Here is a 14,606-nt window from a genome sequence, read left to right on the forward strand (position 1 = left end):
AAAATGCACCTGCAAGTTCACAATACGCCTCATGTGTCAAAGTGCCATGCGCTCTCCGAGAGCAAAGGACACACAAGCTAAAGGAAAAACTGGGTGGACACATCCTCCCATGCCAAACAAACAACTGAAAGCTGGCAAGTACTTCTGCATGCAATGAAAAGGTATGTTAAACTATTGTGGCCTAAAAATGCAATACTGAAAGAAACGTTAACCAACTATACAGTATATACTTAAAGCTAAACAAAGACAATATAAGCAATTGTGATAATCTTTTTGCAGCATGGCAGCATTATTTGCAAATATATTCATGTTTTTGGCATAAAGAGCATGTGTGAATATGGAATCCTAAACATAAAAGCAAATGGAATTAAAACACAGCTCAGAAGCCAATGGACAGCCAACTTCAAATAGTCTTGAGACACTACATGTCAACATGAGTCAGGTTAGGTTTCACAATATGCCAATATGAGTGTATGAAAAGGGATGGATAGAAAGAAAATCTACTATATACTACAAACTGGAAAAAAATGGCATCAAACTATTTACAGGCTTAGATATGACCTCTTATGTAGGTTAGTCTTCTATATAAATGGAAAAATATTAAAAATACTTTCTCTAGCTGGCATTCAAGGTGAAAAAAAAAGAAATCTCATTAGATGTATGAAGATAAAAGGGAACCAATCATTCTTTACTTTGGTGAAGTCACTTCCAATTGGATTAATATTGTAACCATTATGCAGGAGTTTAAGTAGAAGTAGTATTGTCATGTAAACAGAATACAGTAAAATTCTTACATGTTGGTTGAACATGCAAGTAACATGCTGTCACCTGCCGGTGCCATGATATACCACATTTTAGAAAATAGAGAAAACAAATCAGCTTGCCTGGTGTTCAGCTATGTTTCCCAGTTAATGAAGCCTTGTGGAAAATTTATCAGCAATAAACTACTGAATGTAAGGGGTCCTGCACAATGCTGCAGGCCTTGCGGACACTTCGTTTGTTAAATATGTCCTGTAGTGAAGGGAGAGGCACCCCAATAATGTTCTCTGTTGTCTTCACTATCCTTTGCAGGCACTTGCGGTCTGATATGTTGCAGTTGCCATACCAGACAGTGATGCAGCTGGTCAGAACACTCTTAATGGTGCTTCTGTAGAACATGGTGACGATGGAAGGGGGAAGACTTGCTCGCTTCAACCGCCTCAGGAAGTGTAGTCTCTGCTGGGCTTTCTTGATTACTGATGAGGTGTTATGTGTCCACGTAAGTTCCTCAGTTATGTGCAGACCGAGGAACTTGGTACTCCTAACAGTCTCCACATCTAAACCGTTGATGTTGAGTGGGATGTGGGCAGGATGTGATTTTCTGAAGTCCACGATTATCTCTTTTGTCTTGTCAGCATTGAGAGATAATAAGAATTAAACATCATCATCAACCACCGGGGATCCAAAATAAAGTATGATGCCTGTTATAATTTTCTTGTGTTTTCTAAATACATTTAATTCTTCATGTGCTGTGAAGTAAATAACGTCCACCCGCTTTTTACATTATCACCATGAGCCACTGAAGATTCATGGTATGAACACTGACTACTGTGTCATCTGATCACACAATTTCAACATATCTATAGCAAATAGATTAAAGCTAAACTCTTTCAACATACCTATACCAAATAGTTATATTAAAACTAAACTAAAACTTTATTAATATGTTTCTGTTACTGGATTGCATGCAGCACACTCGTTTGCATGTGATTGCTTTGTGATTGAACCCTGCAATAGGAGCGGCATAGCAGTACGTATGCTTCTTGTCTTAAACCCAGTGCTACTAGGATAAAAACGCAGGTATTTTAATTCAATAAAATAAGTTTTCTGTCAAGTTACTTGTCACTTTAAAAAGTAACTGAACTACAGTACCTGTACATAATGCACAATACTTTTAATGCATTACTACAACACTGCTCTCAAGAGTGTCCTGCTGAGCTTAAACTGTATATTCAGATCATAAACATAAATTTAGTGATTTCTGAAATATTGAGCCGGATTATTTTAATCAGGTGAAGGAATAATGTAATCACCTAAACATCTGCCTCAACAAATTTATCCTGTGAACACTCCTACCAGTGGCTGCTGAAATAGTATGCAAAGCAAACACATGCAATGGCAAACACAGTGCAGTGGACATGCACAGACTACAAAATCCTTTAGTGTAATGTGGTTAAAAGTCTGCATGGGCAAATAACCATGTTACTCACAGAGAAATCTGTGTGTTAACCTGGTTTCTCAGAAACCAATGTCCTCTAAGCAGAATAAGCGGTTACATGGAATTTCTGAAACCTGTTCGCATCTCAGAGAGAAAAGAAAAGTATAAAAATAAATTAGCATAGGAGTGCACCAGATTTCACATATACTGTACCTTATTCATTAAATTCACAATTCACTGTCAAACTAGTAATAATGTATAGTAGTTCTAGTATCATCCTCATGCACTACTTTCTTCTGTTCCTGTCAGACTTGAGGCAGAAAGGTTCTTTCGGCAGTAAAATAGATGGACTGAACTCATTTATCCATCCATCTTCTCTCTGATTGTTTTTCAATCGTTGTAGCAATTATGAAGAAGTTACTTTCAGAACACAACACAATCTGACTTAGGCCAGGGTTATACTTCATGCGACGTGACGCATGCTGCAGCGGACGTTCCTGCTACGCAAGCGTTGTACTGTTTATACTTGAGCGCATACTTTACGTAAATCTGGAGGATCCACCAGGTGGCAGTGCGAGATATTATCATGGTGAGAACAGGTTCAGCTTCGCTGTGTTGTGAATTTTCTGGAACACCCATTAAATTCCAATGACATCTTACCGCAATATCTCTGAAAAGGATGTTTAATGATTAAATCCATCAGTCCAGGGATTAGTCCATTTCAGCTAACATTGGGCACAAGGCAGAAACAATCCCTGGATGAGGCATCAGCTCATCCAAGGTGAATACAAGCACACATATAAACGCTGGCGTCATTTTAGTGTAACCAATCTGCATATCTTTGGAAGGAAACCGGAGCACACTGTGGAAACCCAGCAGAAAAACATGTACACTCCAGGCAGGGAATATCAGCAACGTGACTCTCTGCAAGACAGCAGCGCTAACGCTCTGCCACCGTGTCACCCTCATGTGTGTGTAATGATTAACAGTATTCATAATTTAAACGGAATTACTGATTTATCTGTAAAATGTAACATACATACTTCAATGCATTTCATCATTAAAGTGATATCAAGTATAAATCTAAGGATTCTAAATGAGAGTTGGAATATCATACATTTAATGTGGCAATCTATTGCTGTTTGCTGCTGCTGTCAATACCGGAGGAAGCCCAAGAAAAAAAGACGGCGCAGAAGATAGTATGCGAGACTTTTAAAATGTATTCTGTCATTACAATCGGGAATATGCGACGCTTGAACATAAAAGCACCACGAATGCATCTATCTGTATGTCGGCATTTTGCTTCACCACTTTGAACCATTCATCAAACATCGAAGCGCACACACCAATCTCGTAGGATCCGCGAAGCGGCTTTCTGTCACATGTGGATAGTAACCAGAGACTCTAACGACACATTCCAACTTTAAGCATACTGCACCCCCCCGACATTTTGCTGGTACTGCAACTCGCACACATGTTGCGTTAATTTCTGAGGACCTCCTCAGAGGACGCATCAAATGAACGCTGGAAATACATGACATCGACGATGCGGGCACGTATGTGTACTGAACGTGAAGTATAAACGAGCCCTAAGTCTTGTGGATATCAAAGGTCTGGATCACCACTACCAAAGTAAAGTCGGTTGTATATTTATATGTTACTGAAAATCATTATTAATAGTATTTTTAATAATATAATTGTTTAATTTAAAGTCATTTTTGTAAACAGTGTATTTCCAATCCTCAGGTTTGGAAAGCAGTAAAGATTTTTAAAAATAGCACAGATCCAGGAAAACAAATTAATGAAATCCTTCATTTATGTTAAAAAAATGCAAAATGATGAAGAAAAACATATTTAAAAGGCATTTAAATAACTTCACAAAACCCAGAGGAAATGGAATGTAAGGGAAGGTCCACACTTGCGTAAATGTAAAAAAAAAAACACTATTGGTCATGTAGTGTATAGTAGATGAAAGAAGGCACAGTGTTCATTTTAAAAAAGTGACATGATGAGAAAGCAAGATTAAGTGACTAATAGGAGGTCATGCAATGAGTCAGAAGTGGGGACTGAACAGGCAACTTTGAGGATTAAAGTCCAGTATTTTATTTACCTAGTCACACTGTCCACCTTTTCTCTATGTGCTGTTACCTTAGCTTAGTCGTACATATTTTAGCCAAATTTGCCTATTTGGAAAGCAGTGACCTGGGATAAAATCATAAAAGAGTTTTGCTTTAGTTCTTATTATTGGATGAACATTTTTGGAGATAGTAACAACAAAAAGTCCCCTCCCACAATCCTCGCAACAAAAATGTCCCTAGCTATTACTTGTTTAAATGATTCATACAATTATATGTGTGAATCATTCAATGCAAGCACAAGCAAGGACTTCTCCTAATGCAGTCAGTCGGTTAAGAAGTGTGCCACAGTTTACTGGGAAAGCTCAAGAGAGGAACAAAACAAAATGTGGAGATCAAATCACTGCATTCATGGGGAACTATACATCCAGTTAACTCCAAAGTCAAAGCTAATTTCACACAACAAAAGGAGGAATAATGACAAATTTGATTCAAATCACCTCTTGTTGCTATAATATGTGACGAAACAAAAGTAAAAAAAGATCTTAGAGGCAAAGTTAAGTACAGCATAGCACACTGCTATTCATTATTATCTTCTGTGGAACAACTAAAGGTACATCCATTATCATGCTCTGCCAGCTCCATTAATTTTCTCTTATTATGCACCATTACGAGAAGGACCCTTTCATTAAAAATGAATCACCGTCTTCTGTCTATAGCTCTTTACAATACATAACTACATGCAGCTGCTTTTCCACTGCAGCAATACTCAGACATTTTTAGTTAATACTGATGTACACAGAACCAAAGATTTAACAATTGGTTAAAAAAAATCCACACAGAATTTTCCAAAGTAACAGAAATCGCAATGAATTATTATCCTCAGGCTCTACAAACAGTCAAACGGACCTGAACATGGCTTTTAGATAGAGTTATATGGTGCTGTGCAGATGTCTTAGGCCACACAAGATAATTATTTCAAAAGCAAGTTATATGAGGGGTTAAGCAATTATTTCCTCAAAAAAAAACTCTAAAATTAGAATAAACAAAAGAGAAAGTACCACAAATACCGTGTGTTTTTCAACTGAGTTCAATATTTTGTGTAATAGATGCAAAACTGCAACAATTCACCAATAAGAAGTCAGTCTCTTATGCTGTAGGTACTTCGTGAAGAAGTGAAATTTGTACATCTTCCTCAGTGATCATTCCATCAACTTTGGGTACCTCTTCATTTCTGTTGGCTAAAGCACACAGCCAAATCATGCCAGAACCACTGTGCTTCACAGAAGGCATCAGTGTACTTCCCCCCCACCCCTTTACGAATGAGTCTCTTTGAATTTTACGACAGAGTTGGCAGAGGATGTGCCTTAAACCAGTTTGGCGAGTGTTTCTTTGCTAAAGTCTTTCTCTCATCCCCCACACAAAGCCAGGTTACCTTAACATATGGCTTGGGGGGGTGGCAGGTGTTAAGATGTTCTATCCCCCCATTGGTCTGAGGTATGGCTGTTTGGAATTGGCTTGTCTCAGAGGCCTTTAAGTACCATGATGTCCTATTGGCTGTATGGGTTGGACAGAAAACCCATAAATTTGCTTGCTTTATCTCACTCTCTCTCTCTTACTAACATCTGATGTTGAAGACAACATAATGAAGAGCACAGCTTCAGCCATATTGAACAGGCTTGAGGCCTGTTCTGAAGAAAGCTGAGCACCAATGATGCTTTAATTAGAGACATTAAGTAACTACAAGTCTGTGTGCCACCTGAACTACACATTGCCATTTAATCAGGTTGTATGGTTGCCAATATTCAAATGTAACTTTGCATATTGTTATTATTTATGAATATTATCATGATTACATTATTTAATGTGTAACTTAACTCCTGCTTGTCTTTTTACTACATCTAATTGCCTGAGGTTATGGATATAGAAGGTAAGGTGGGGATAAGTTATATACAATAATACCTTATAAACAGAAGTAAGTCTGTGAGATTAGGCATTCTAAGGCTACATATTAATAATACAATAGGGGAAAGCACAGCAATATATATATTACTCTACCAAGATATAACAGTGTCGCCTGCAAACTGGCATAATATACTTGAACTTGTAACACTGATAGTCATGAACAAAGATGGACTAGTGCAATGTGGACACAAACAAGCACAGGCTATAGTAAATGTGCTTTGTGCTTTTTAATCCAGACAGTGTTTAAAACAAAGTGTGGTACAATTATAAATAAATAAACTAATATGTTCCAGTGTTCTGATGGAGTCCATTGAAAAATAATATCCATAAATAAAACTCAAGAATTAAGACACAGTCAGAACCATTCATTAAAAAAATGTTGAGATGAAAGGAGCCTCAGTGCCTCCTCCATCTCTACATCTTCTCTGCTCACACTGCTTAGCAGCAGGAGACGGCCTCTGGCAAGTGCAGTCAACCTTCACTGGCTTGTGTCCCGACAGCCATCCCTATCCCATCAGCTCCATCATGATCTTGACTTTCCTTGATCTAACTTCCAGTCTTTCTTTTCATTTTTTCTCCCCTTCCCTTGCTCTTTCCCAGGCACTTTGTATTGTGTGGATTGAGGTGCTTTGACAACAACCCGTAGAGCACTAAATGAGAAAGCTGGCTGAACTAAGCACATCTGCACATGACTACACAAACATCCAGCACCCCAGGCCCCTCTGCTTTCCTACATTCACACCCACACCCAACAAAACTGAGCTGCTGCAAAGTGTTTATTCTTAAAAATGCACATCTTCGTAGACCCCAAAGAGTTTCACCACAGACTCATGGATTCATAAAATTTCCACCACTGGCATATGCTTCGGGGATTTCATATGCTTCCAGTTCTTCTGCCTATTCAATTTCTATAGGAATGGACTCTTAACTGCAACACACACACAAGACCAATCCTTTTAAGAGTTTTTCATATTATCAAGTTGTGTACATTGTTAGCAGACAGCTCTCCCAGAAGCTGAGTAAGCATTTCACTGGATTTCATTCTATTTCTTAAGAAAGTGACCTTTAAGTGTAGTTCAACAGTTATTCGATAGGTTTGTAGGTCTTCCATCTTCAAGTTATAGAAACCACACTACATTGTTGTTTTTGTCTTCTACAAACAAACAAAACTTTTAAACTATGATATATAGAACTGTAAAAAAAAGTCTTAAGTCTTCGAATTTCTTTATGCCAGCTTGAGCACCACACCGTGAAAATCTGCTTTGGTGTGCTATTTGCACTAACTATAGTCAACCAAACTGTGATTTTGCGTGTCTGTTGAAAAGTGTTAGCCATGTTCAAAACTCTCCTCAAGGCACCCAAGTGTCATAATAAATTTTAACAGCTATGAAAAAACAAGGCTTTTTTTGGCATCACGTACTATAAAAATGCATTATTAAAACTACACAAAATATTTAAAAGGCGACTTAGTGGGATAGTGTTTAGTGGCATGAGCTCAAATGGTGTCTCAGTTACTGCTCTTCTCATATCTGAAAGGTAAACTGTCTTCCCCCAACATTCATGATTGTTAGATTAATTGGTGGCTCTGAATTGCCAGTCTGTAAGTGCAAGTCCATGTGCCCCATGATGGACTGATACTCTCGTCTAGTTTTCATTCTTACACTTGATGCTGCAGAGACAGACTCAGCTTCCTGGAACCTGACTTAGCTAATCAGTTCAATAAAAGGATGATTTCAAAAATAACGTATTCTTAACCTATTTGTCTACTAGTAATTTGATTAAGTAACAACATTAACAAGCTGATTGCCAACTACAAATTGGGAGAATTTTCTGTTCCATGTGCAAAATTCAAGTTAACTCAAATTTTAGGGAAAAACATTTATATTGCAAGTTTTGTTAATTAGCAAATTGCATTGAATTAGTATATTAAAATAACACCCTCATTTTAAAGTTTTGTGAACAAATGTACCTATTGTCACTGTTGACATGTTAAATGTGTTAATATCTACCCTCCATCTTTACTGGTTCCTCAACCACACCCAATGCTGCTGAAATAGACACTGTAATGTAAAAAGCAGGTTCAGATAAATGCATAGATGGAACTACTTAAGGCAACAATTTTTAACTGATCATTCTCAATTAAAATATTTCTTCAGTACAAGCATACAATTTTGACCTGTTGATTTTCGAAAATAATTGACATAAGCACCTGGCTCATCCTAAAAGTTCATATGCAACATTTGTACTGATGTGACTGTGCTGATAAATTACTCCTAGCAATGCTTTAGGCTGTAATGCTGTACCTGTGGGATATTTTATTCTATAAGCCCATAATCAATAAATGACTTATTCTGCCACAACATTTTTTATGTCCAATCATATGATAAAAAATGGAAAACAAAAAATAAAGTGACTTTCAGATGATCAAAAAAAACAGCTAGATCAAAAACAAGATGAAGTGTATCGTCTTACAAAAGAAACCTCACAAAACCCAGTGATAAGTTTCCTTGCTCATTTTGTACATAATCCGTTAAAAAAAAAAAGTGTGGAGGTGTCATTGTGTATCACGTGGTGGGCAGCCATTTCATCCAGAGCGAGTTCCTCTCAAGCACTGATTCATGTTTATTGTGGAAAAACAAACTTCAAATTACTAAAATTATTAAATAAATATGACTTAGTAGTATTAAAGGCAGATCACTATAACTCTGCCAACAAAAACAGGAAATGACAGTAAGTATTTTATCATGTATATCGAATTTTGGGGAAAATCCCTTCAATTAAATAACAGCAACCAATGTACACAGAAAAGCTTACAATACTATCATTTTTCCAAAACAAAGAAATACAATAACTATAAATCTAGCTCAAATACACATAAGTCTGTCTTAGTATGACTAAACTAGCTTCTGATATGGAATTTGTTTGCCATATGTCATTTTTAAAACAGTAAAACAGAATCATTTTGTTCCTGCATTTTGTTTCAATCAGAAACTATACGTAATGTAAGAAGTGGTTAAGAAAAAAATAAAATGAATAAAAAAAAATTATAAAAGTAGGACTGCAATTAATATGTAAACAAAAACAGAAATCTCATATATTTTTGCAAGTAACATACAGAAAATGTGCTGTAACCTAAATGCTCTAATGTAAACAAACATGTGAACGAGTAAATACAGAAACAGAGAAAAAAACTCTAATATATGTGATGCCTACCATAACTGGTGAAATTCTTAAAGAAGAAAACAATTCAAGGAAACCTCATTAGTACACTAAAGAACAGAAAGCTTCAAGGGGTTGAGCACGATGGTGCAAAAATAATGACCTGATATGTGAATCAGGGCGGTCATTCAGTTTATTAGGACTCGTGGGAGTGGCCACTGCACATTTAAATAACCAAACCACTTCTTACTATAGTAGAACAATGCTAGAAGGATCACCATGTGAGCAAAGTTTAGCAATACCTAAAACTAAAAATCTATATAGAATGTTATATATTTTTAAAGCATCTAGATACTGGGCGTTTTAATGATTAATATTACTCTAAAGGCCCTGAATGCATTTGCTAACAGTTTAGGAAGTGTGGAAAAATATGAAACTGTTTGCAGAAGCTAAATAACAAATTAACAGCACTTTTTCTGCTTTTTTAAAATTCAATTAAAATGTATTCACTATAACAGACCATTTTTAAACAGAAGCATTAACACGTATATTACTAAAAAGATTTGGGCATTTTTGGATACATTACATACATAGACTTAGAATCCATTCATTTTTACGGTCAGTTACACTGTACAATTGATATGAATAACTAATGATAAATATATATTAGACAGATAGACAGAGTAAAACTTCTGACTTGGCAGTCACAGTCCCAGTCCCAGTCCAAGTGAGACATTATACAGGTGCCTTGCTGTTTGTATAAAGGAGCCCCAGCAGTGTTTCTTGACAGACACACTTTTACTGAATACTAATTTTTTACCTGAAAATCCTGTGTTAGTATGTTAGAGAAAGGATGTGCAGCATTGTTCATAATGTTACTACATTTTCTTTTTATTCTCTCCTTTGCTACTTGTTAAAGTCACTATGATTTTAGAGAGAGATCTTTTATATCACTTGGGACATGAAGAACATACTGAATGTGACCCAGTCATTTGTTCATTGGTGTAACTAAAGGTTTTTTCGAATTGGGAGCCACAGTTACATTGGAGCCACTGAAGCTAAAAAAAAAAAAACAAAATTGAAAGCAAATCATTTTTACCTTTGTTTGTCTTTTTTAAGATATTCTTAGAGCGCTGTAATTTCCTTGTGTGTTATTTTAATGTAAAGAAAATAGTCTTTCAATTGTTTTTTCAGGCTTCTTTATTTCTTCAAAATTAAAGTCATGTATTTCTTTATAGTTATATAAATGTGTTCCAGCTAAAATCTTTAAAAGTTAGAATTGCACAAATGCAATTTACAACTGAATACGAAAGAGTAATTATAATAAATTCATTGTTTGACATTCAATATACAAAAATAAACCTGTTAATAACATGGATTGAGTATATCTAATTGTAACTGTGTTAAACTGTTTGTTTGTGGGCTGTTGCAACTCTATCACTCCGGATGTCACTATGCATATTTGTATTCACGTTTTATTTATGAGTTTCGACAAATCCTATTCCATGTGTGATCTTGACCTTGACCATTTGTACATTTCTTATATCAAACAGCCTTACTACGTATGCCCTACACATCCTATGTCAGGTGTGAGCAAATACTGATCTAGAGGATTAATCATAAGCAGCAGGACATTATACAGTATCTGTAAATTAGCTCCTGCTCAACTGATCACCTTATTATGTGTGTGTGTTTTTTTAGGTGATTTTTTAAAGAAATGTTTAATTCCTCTTTTTTGTTAGTATTTTATTTCTAAATTATTCCAACTCCATGAGGTAGACAACTTTTGATAAGCAGGCACCACTGTGAATTATATAAATAGTACACACCATCCACACCAAAGTGTGCTCATTACAAATTAGTTTCCTTTAGAGATTGAGCAAGGAGTCTGAGTGTCTGGGCTTGCGAGTGTCCTGGATGAAAACAAAGATCCAGGCCGTTAATGACCTCTTAGGCACAACCATCAGCATTGTGTCTGTCTGCGGAGAGAGTGTTGACCTTACTTACCTCGGCAGTGACATTCATGTCTCTGGTGACTCTTCCTATGAAATCAGTAGATGGATTGGGAGAGCATGGGGGTCATGAGGTTGATGGAAAGTTGCGTATGTTTTGCTCTTGATATCTATGCAAAAGGACGAAGGTCCAAGTGTTCAGAGTCCTGGTGCTACCCGTTTTGCTATATGAATGTGAGACATGGACGCTATTCAGTGACCTGAGACGAAAACTGGCCTCCTTCAGTACTGTGCCTCTTCGAGGAATACCTGGATGGCGTTGGTTTGATTTTGTATTGAATGAGCGGTTCCTCATGGAGTCCCAAATTAGGCATTGTGATGGAACGTCAGCTATGGCACTATGGTCATGTAGCACAATTCCTTGAGGGTGATCCGCCTCGCAGGATCCTAATTGCTCAGGACCTGAGCAGCTGGACGAGGCCAAAGGGACACCCACATAAGACCTGGCTACGGCAGATAGATAGTGATTTCCAGAGGGCGGGACTGGACTGCATCTCTGCCTGGAGGGTTGCCAACTGCAATCCCGAAATCTTTAATTGTGTGGTGGGTGTGGCAGCGTGCTGTACCAGTGCATGCTCCCCAACCTGACCTGACCTAACCTGAGTTAGTGAGTGATCTGACTAAAAGTGTGTACAGAAAATATATCAGTAAGCACAAAAATAAATCTGCTAAAAACTTCCAATATCAAAGATACTTAATCCAATTCAATATTGGATTCTGAATTATAATAATACAATTATATTATATTATTTAGCATAATATAATATGATATAATGACAACCACACTTCTCAAACATTCATCACCTGAGTCAAACTCTATTCAAATGCAAAAACTAACCCTGGAAGGAGCTGCAGCTCACTGCAAAGCCCACTCATGCACATGCCGACACTTGTTCCCACATGGGGCCAATTTAGACTCACCAATAAGCCTAATCTGCATGTCTTTGGGATGTGGGAGGAAATCAAAAGTGCTCAGGGAAAAACCCTAACAGACACAAGGAGGATGTTGAAATTTCATACAGAAAGCTACCAGGAACTCTAGTATGCCCATATGTCATCAACAAATAGTAGACATGACTGAAAAATATGCTTTAGATGAATATGGTTGTTTTTTTAACTGAATTAACATATTAGCACACAATGGGACAATGTACAAACCAAAATCAGAGCTGAACGTGTGGAACATAATCTTTCATATAGCCGTGAACTTGTTAGAATATTTTGATTACAGAACAGAGAAAGATAGAGAAGGAGGGATATACATGGAATTGTATAATTTATTGGACTCATTTTGTAAATAATATTTGAGAAGATGAAAAAAAGAAAGATCAGATAACACAAAGGAGTGGGCAGTATGGCCAAAATCCATATCACTGTAGAATTAATAAAAACTGTGACAGTTTACAGAACATACCAGTCTAATGCATTTGTACCGTATATACTTTTCAGATTAAAAACCTATTGTTTTAACAAATACCAAATGTATTAACAACACCTTTTATCTGTCAGAAGACATGTTAATGCTCTGATACTGAAATGGATACAATAGCAGGTGTTCACCTCTTCGGTTTGAGCTAATTAAGGTGACACTGCTAACTTGCTAACCGATTAACTCTGGTACCAGAAAAGCAGGACAAGACATTGGTTTTTCCCATTCTCCCTCTACATTCAAACTGCTGGCTTTAAACATATATCCATTATCAAACCAGCTTAACCCACTGCTGCATTACACTTGGCAACAGCCAGAATCGACTTGCCAATCAGGCTGAAAAGCACATAACTCAACATTAGTGGTTCCCAAGGTCAGTCCTGGAAGACCACTGGGGCTGCAGTTTTCATCCCCACCTGTTTTACATTCAGTCAGTATTTATATGTTAAACTGGTTACATTGCTTAATTAATTAACTAGTCTTTTATTTTTTTCTTATATAATTCTTCATTCAAAACAGCACAATAATGTAAGACTTACATTTATAATAAACTAGCAAAATACCCGCGCTTCGCAGCGGAGAAGTAGTGTGTTAAAGAAGCAATGAAAAGAAAAGGAAACATTTTGAAAATAACGTAACATGATTGTCAATGTAATTGTTTTGTCACTGTTGTGAGTGATGAGTGTTGTTGTCATATATATATATATATATATATATATATATATATATATATATACACATATATACATATATATATTTACTTATTTACAGACACACACATAAATGTATACATATCTATACATACACACATACATACATACACACACATATATACACACAAATACATATATATATACATACATACACACACATATATAAACATATATATACATATACATACATATCTACATATATACACACACAGCTATTTCGTATCAGTGCAATACGCTGCTTGTTAAAACGGATAACTCCCGCTCTTACGTGCAAGTCTGCGTGGATATTATGAACTATCGTATTTGTTCAAGTTCTATTTAAATTTTAAATAGAAGGAATTTTTATTTAGTCGACAGAAATATCTTTGGTAGGAATGGTAAAACAGACAGGAATATTATTCCTGAATAAATCAACTCAAACCTTAAACAACTTATAATATTTTGCTCTCCATAAAAATATATCCTGTCTAAATTATACAAGTTAGAAATAAAGTAAACGTTAAAAGAACAAACATTCAAATTTCTTTACTCTTATGTAATTTTATATAAAAATAAACTTAGATTTTAAATATCCCAAAAGATTTTGCTCTCCATAAAAATATATCCTGTCAAAATTATACAAATTCAAATATGAACATGCTGCATAACAAAACCTGGAAATATAAATAAAATGTGTTCCTTTCAGCAATAACAAATCAAATCATTCAGTTGTCTTTGCTCATATGTCATTTTAGAGCTGGACGCCTGGCATCTTTTTGGCACAAGTTCGTTTCTGTTTGGTGTGAGGTTCTGTGTTGTGGAGATTCTCAGGATGGATTGCAGGTGCTCATCAGTGAGGCGACTCCTGTGTGCTGTTTTGTTAGTCTTTATCACTGAGAAGAGCTTCTCACACAGATATGTGCTACCAAACATGCACAAGGTTCGAGCCGCATGTAGACGGACTTTTTGTTCTTCAAAGTCACCAAAGCGCCGTGCAAACTCAGTGCAGTGCGCTCAGTTTATCAGCAAAGTGCGATTTGGGAACACCGTAGTGAAGACTTGGTTTAACATTACTTG

General features: G+C 36.3%; 1 protein-coding gene across 2 annotated transcripts in view; it reads right to left on the reverse strand.

Annotated features, from left to right (window-relative positions):
- Positions 1-14,606, reverse strand: part of prkd3 (protein kinase D3) — a 358,336-nt gene that overhangs the window by 179,290 nt on the left and 164,440 nt on the right. The gene's annotated exons all lie outside the window — the stretch shown is intronic.

This window comes from Polypterus senegalus, chromosome 3 (assembly GCF_016835505.1).
Source record: "Polypterus senegalus isolate Bchr_013 chromosome 3, ASM1683550v1, whole genome shotgun sequence".
NCBI lineage: Eukaryota > Metazoa > Chordata > Cladistia > Polypteriformes > Polypteridae > Polypterus > Polypterus senegalus.